Here is a 7113-nt window from a genome sequence, read left to right as displayed (position 1 = left end):
TTGTGCTGACCAAGAGCTATCCTGCCTAATCGCACTCTCCAACGCTTGGTCTGCAGCCCTGTAGGTTACAGTACTTGAAGTGCACATCCAAGTATCTCGTAAATGTGGTGAGGATTTCTGCCTCTACCACCCTTCCAGGCAGTGACCCCCAGAACTCTCTCGGTGAAGACATTTCCCTTGCATATCTCCTCTTAAACACCTCTCCTCTCCTAATTACTTTGAATCTATGCCCCCCTAGGTATTAATCATTCTGCTAAGGGAAATAGGTCCACTCTATCCAGGCCCCTCACAATTTTATACACCTCCGCCTCCTCTTTTCCAAAGAAAACAGACCCAGCATCTACAATCTTTCCTCCATAGCCAAAATTCTCCAGTCCAGGCAATATTCTTGTAAATCTCCTCTGCACTCTTTCCACTGCACTCATCTTTCCTATAATGTGGTGACCAGAACTGCACACAGTACTCTAGCTGTGGCCTAACCAGTGTTTTATACAGTTCAAGCAGAGCCTCCTTAACCTTGTATTCATTCCTTGACCTAAAAAAGCAAGAGTTTGTACACCTTCTCTACCTGATCTACCTTCAGGGATCTGTTGACCTGCACTCTATGGTCCCTTTGTTTCTCTACACTTTTCAGTGTCATTTAATGTGTATTCTCTTGCCTCAGACCTCTCCAACTGCATTCCCTCAGTTATCCAGATTGAATTCCATTTGCCACTATTCTGCCCATCTGACCAGTACATAGATATCTTCCTGCAATCTGCAGCTTGCTTCTTCATTATCAACCACAGTCTATTTGTGTCATCTGCAAACCTGTTAATCATATCCCCAACATTTAAGTCCGAAACATTGATGTGTAGCACAAAAAGCAGGGGACCCTGCAGAACCCCACTGGATACGACCTTCCAGTCACAAACACCGATTGACCATTAGTCTTTGCTTCCTGCCTCTGGGCCAATTTTGGATCCAACTTGCCACTCTGCTCTGGATCTCCATGGGGTTTTACTTTTGTGACCAGTCTGCCATGTGGGACCTTAGCAAGTGCTTTGCTAAAATCCATATATACTACTTCATATGCACTGCTGGTTAACTCCTCCAAAATTTCAATCTGGTTAGTCAGACACAACCTTCCCTTGACAAATCCATGCTGACTGTCCATGACTTTACAAATGAAGCTTTATCCTGTCCCTCAGGATTATTTCCAATAATTTTCCCACTACCGAAGTTAGGCTGACTGGCCTTTAATTACTCGGTCTGTCCCTTTTCTCCCTTTTTAAACAAAGGTACAACATTAGCAGTCTTCTGGTAGTGCACCTGTAGCCAGAGAGGATTGGAAACTGATGGTCAGAGCCTCTGCTATTTCATCATTTGCTTCTCTTAACGGCTTGGGATACTTTTCATCTGGGCCTGGAGATTTATCCACTTTGAAAATTGCTAAGCCCCTTAATACTTCCCCTCTCCCTATATTTATCTTGAGCTTTATTCTGTTTCTGACCTCTGCTGTCCCTGCCCTGGGAATGTTTGATGGGAGTGGAGAGAGAGCTTTACTCTGTATCACACCCGTGCTGTACCTGCCTGGGGAGTGACTCTCTTTTTTTGACACTGGGTCCAATTGGAACTTGAATAATTCTGCAACATCGCTCAGATCAGTGAGCATAAAATTCATATCAAGAGGGTTCATGAAAATCTCACTCCGTGAAAACTCCTATATTAATGAATTCTCCAACATATTTATCTCTAATATGTGAAGAAAGGAAGACTTGGATTTATATAGCGCCTTTCATGATCACCGGATGTCTCAAAACGCATTACAGGCAAAGATACTTTTGGAGTGTGGTCACTTTTGTAACGTGGGGAAAGCAGCAGCCAATTTCTGCACAGCAAGCTCCCACAAACATCACTGTGATAATCTGTTTTTTTATGTTAAGTTAATTGAGGGATAAATATGGGACAGGATACTGGGGATAACTCCCCTGCTCCTCTTCGAAATAGTGCCGTGGGATATTTTATGTTCATCTGAGAGAGCAGACGGGACCTCGGTTTAATGTTTCATCTGAAAGACAGCACCTCCGACAGCGCAGCGCTCCCTCAGCACTGCACTGGTGTGTCAGCCTAGATTTGCTTTGGTGCCCAAATCTCTGGAGTGGGACTTGAAACTACAACCTTCTGACTCCGTGGTGAGTGTACTACCCACTGAGCCACAGCTGACACTTAAAGAAATAGCCCTTTATTGTCCGGGACAGAATCAGACATCTCCCACTGAGGTCCAGCACGGCTGGGGTGGAATCTGAGAGCTCCCTCTCTCTGGGTTAATGGGCCCTATTCTGCGCTGATGGGATTAAACCCGCTCATCTGTGCCTCCACTGTGCCCCCTAGGAAACCATGGCACCGACCCGTTCCAGTGGGGCAAAGATTTGTTTCATTGATACATAAAAGGTTGCTGCACAAGAAGTTGGGGGTTAATACATTAGCATGGAAAGCGGATTGGCTGAATAACAGAAAACAGAGAGTCAGGATAAATGGGTCATTTTCAGGGTGGCAAACAGTGACTAGTTGGGTGCTACAGGGATCATTGCTGGGGCCTCAACTATTTACAATCTATAATAATTACTTGGATGAAGGGACCGAGTGTAATGCAGCCAAATTTGCTGATGATACAAAGATAAGTGGGAAAGTAATGTGTGAGGAGGACACAAAAAAATCTGCAAAGGGATATTGATAGGCTAAGTGAGTGGGCAAACATTTGGCAGACGGACTATAATGTGGGGAAATGTGGGATTATCCACTTTGGTAGGAACAATAAAAAAAAAAGCTAATTATTTAAATAGGGAGAGATTAAAAATTGCTGCAGTACAGAGAGATCGGGGGGTCCTTGTACATGAAAAAAAAAGTTAGCATGCAGGTACAGCAAGTAAATAGGAAGGCAAATGGAATGTTGGCCTTTATTGCAAGGGGGATGGAGTATAAAAGCAGGGAAGTCCTGCTGCAACTGTACAGGGTATTGGTGAGACCACACCTGGAGTACTGCGTACAGTTTTGGTCTCCTTATTTGAGGGGGGATATACTTGCATTGGATGCAGTTCAGGAAAGGTTCACTAGGTTGTTTCCTGAGATGAAGGGGTTGTCTTATGAAGAAAGGTTGAGCAGGTTGGTCAGAAGAATGAGAGTTGATCTTATACATTTCAATAAGAGTCTCAGGGTGGATGCCAGGTTAGATGGAGAGGATATTTCCCCTCATGGGGAATTAGGGGGCATAGTTTCAGAAGCAGAAATGAGGAGGAATTTCTTCTCAGAGCGTTTTAAATCTATGGAATTCTCTACCCCAGAGAGCTGTGGAGGCTAGGCCATTGAATATATTTAACGTGGAGATAGACAGAATTTTGAACGATAAGGAAATCAAGGGTTATGGGGAGTGGGCAGGAAAGTGAAGTTGGGGTCAAGATCAGATCATCCATGATCGTATTGATTGGCAGAGCAAGCACGAGGGTTGAATAGCCTACTCCTACAAGTATTTATTATCTTCTTATGTTCTACCCCCATACACTTTAAAATAACTTTCACTGTTATGCCCAACTGTTGCCTTGTGAAGTTGATGTTCTTCAGCTCTCAGTGCAGTAACAGTGAGATGAGAAGGACAATCTTTGGTGTGATGCCAATGAGGTGGATTTATTGAGCATCTCTATCCTCATGCTGATTAGCTTCGGATGATCAAAAAAAAGAAAAAACAATTTTGGAGTGTGATTTTAGAGATTTCTAGATTGATAATTTTGCTACACTGCTCTCCTGTGACTTGCCGTGGTGCCTGTTGTGAGTTGGCGGGTCCGGTTATGGTCTGCAACATGGAGTTTGTGACATATGAGAGAGAGAGATTGCTTTCGTACAATGCTGTAACCATGGAGACAGCAGCACCCATCGAACAGTGGGAGGAGCAACCAGAGTATAAAAGATGACAAAACCCAGACTGGGCCCACTCGGTCATGTCGAAAAGTTATTCAACAATCGCTCCATCAGCCTCTCAGCTCAGACCATCCCACAACTGGGATCAGGGACAGAGGAAACAGCGACACATTTATGTATGTGAACTTGTATTTACTCTGTACAGACACAATAGGGCTCATCCCCTGGAGTCCCAAGGGATCCCATAATCCCTTGGGAGCACAGGTATTTAAGGAGGCCTCACAAGTTGGTGGGACACTCTGCAGACCTGCAATAAAAGACTAAGGTCACACTTTACTTTGAGCTGACAGTGTTCAGTCTGACTCTTTTGCCATACATAACTGGCGACGAGATATAAATAGCGAACACAAAGATGCAGAGACCAGCGGGCATCCTGGTAAAATTCTCGGAGGGGGATGATTGGGAAACTTTTGTGAAGCGACTCGACCAATACTTCATGGCCAACGAGCTAGATGGGGAAGAGAATGCTGACAAACGAAGGGTGACCCTCCTCACTGTTTGTGGGGCATCAACGTATGGCCTCATGAAGAATCTGCTCACTCCAGCAAAAACCACAGAGCATTTGAACCCGAAGGAAAGCGTTCTGATGGCGAGGTACCGGTTCTTCACCTACAAAATGTCTGAAGGCCAGGAAGTGGCAAGTTATGTCGCCGATCTAAGCCGCCTTGCAGGACATGGCGAATTTGAAGGACATTTGGAGCATATGCTCAGATGTTTTCGTACTTGGCATTGGCCATGAAACCATTTGACTGTAGAGACCCCAATCTTGAGTAGGGTCGTAGCGATTGCCACCAGTGACAATACGAAGCAAATCTCTCAGCTCACAAGTGCTGCTACAAGTACGTGAACAGTGATGTTTTTGACTCGTAACATACAGGGCAGGTCACAAATACCTGCAGCTGCAAGTCTGCAGATGTCTGTGTCCACCATCAAGGGTGATGAATACAAGGTCATTAACACCTTGTTGGCGCTGCAGGGGTGATCATAGTTTCCATTCATGCCGATTCAAAGGGTACATTTGCAAGGGCTGTGGAACAATGGGACACCTCCAATGAGTGTGCAGGCGAGCTGCAAAACCTATTAAACCTGCAAACCACCATGTTGCAGGGGAGGACAAATCCATGGAGGATCACGACAAGCCAGAGCCTCAGACCAAGGAGGTAGAGGTATATGTGGTGCACACATTCACCACGAATTGTCCCCTGATAATGCTGACTGTTGAACAAAATGGACTCCTGGTGTCAATGGAGCTGGACACGGGCATGAGCCAGTACATCATGGGCAAAAAGACTTTTGAAAAAGATTGTGGTGCAACAAGGCCAGTCTTAACTCCAGTTTGCACTAAGAACTTACATAAAAGAACTGATTCCTGTAATTGGCAGTGCTACCGTAAAGGTCTCCTACAATGGAGCGGTGCACAAGCTACCACTCTGGGTGGTACTGGGCGATGGTCCCACACTGCTTGGCAGGAGCTGGCTGGGAAAGATACGCTGGAACTGGGACGACGTCCGAGCGCTATCGCCCACTGACGACACTTCATGTGCCCAGGTCTTAAACAAATTTCCTTCGCTATTCGAACCAGACATCGGGAAATTCCAAGGAGCAAAAGTGCAGATCCACCCAATTCTGGGGGCACGACCTATCCATCACAAGGCGAGAGCAATACTGTACATGATGAGAGAAACGGTAGAGATCGAGCTAGACCGGCTACGAAGATAGAGCATCATTTCACCGATTGAGGTCAACGAGTGGGCCTGTCCCATCGTCCCAGTCCTCAAGCGAGATGGCACCATCCGAATCTGTGGCGATTACAAAGTAACTGTCAATCGTTTCTCCCTGCAGGACCAATACCCACTACCAAAGGCCAACAATCTCTTTACAACGCTGGCGGGAGGAATGACGTTCACGAAACTGGATCTGACTTCAGCCTACATGACACAGAAACTGGAGGAATCATCAAAGGCCCTCACCTGCATCAACACACACACACACGTATTTTTGTTTATAACAGATGCCCGTTTGGAATCCGATCAGCAGTGGCGATATTCCAGAGAAACATGGAAAGCTTACTGAAGTCGGTCCCGCACACCGTGGTCTTCCAGGACGACATCTTGGGTACAGGTCGGAACACAGTCGAGCATCTGCAGAACCGGAGGAGGTTCTTAATCAATGCAACTTCGTGGGGCTCAGGTTAAAACGCTCGAAGTGGAGTTCTTGGGAAGGAGGATTGCGGCAGATGGCATCAGGCCCACCAATGTGAAGACGGAGGCAATCGAGCACGCACCGAGGCCACAGAACGTGACGGAGCTGCAGTCGTTCCTGGGACTCCTGAACTACTTTGGTAACTTCTTACCGGGTCTCAGCGCACTGTTAGAACCACTGCATCTCTTACTATGAAAAGGGGACGAATGTGTTTGGGGCAAAAGCCAAGAAAACGCCTTTGTAAAATGAGAAAATTGTTACAACACAAGCAATTTGTTTGAGGATATGATCCACGTAAGCATTTGGTACGAGCATGTGATGTGTCGTCATATGGCGCTCGTGTGTATTGCAACAAGCTAATGATTTGGGGAAACTGCAACCGGTTGCTTATGCATCCAGGAGTCTGTCTAAGGCTTAGAGAGCCTACAGCATGATTGAGAAAGAAGCATTAGCGTGTGTCTTTGGGGGTAAAGAAAATGCATCAATACCTGTTTGGGCTAAAATTCGTATTGGAAACTGACCATAAGCCACTTATATCCCTGTTCTCTGAGAGTAAAGGGATAAATACCAACGCATCGGCCCGCATCCAGAGATAGGCGCTCACGTTGTCTGCATACAACTACACCATCCGCCACAGGCCAGGCACAGAAAACTGCACCGATGCTCTCAGTCGGCTGTCAATGCCCACCACGTGGGTGGAAATGGCGCAGCCCACAGATCCAGCCATGGGGTTGTGGAAGCTTTTGAGAGAGTGAGCAATCACCCGTCACTGCCCGGCAGATCAAAACCTGGACAAGCCAAGACACCTTATTATCCTCTAGTCAAAAGCTGTGTGCTTCACAAGTGCTGGTCCAGTGTCCCAGTGGAAAGGCAGGAAGAAATAAAGCCGTTCCAGCGGCACAAAAATGAACTGTCTATCCAAGCCGACTGCCTTCTGTGGGGCAGTCGAGTAGTGGT

Source organism: Pristiophorus japonicus, chromosome 4, assembly GCF_044704955.1.
Source record: "Pristiophorus japonicus isolate sPriJap1 chromosome 4, sPriJap1.hap1, whole genome shotgun sequence".
Taxonomy (NCBI): domain Eukaryota; kingdom Metazoa; phylum Chordata; class Chondrichthyes; family Pristiophoridae; genus Pristiophorus; species Pristiophorus japonicus.
Note: the sequence above shows the minus strand (reverse complement) of the source record.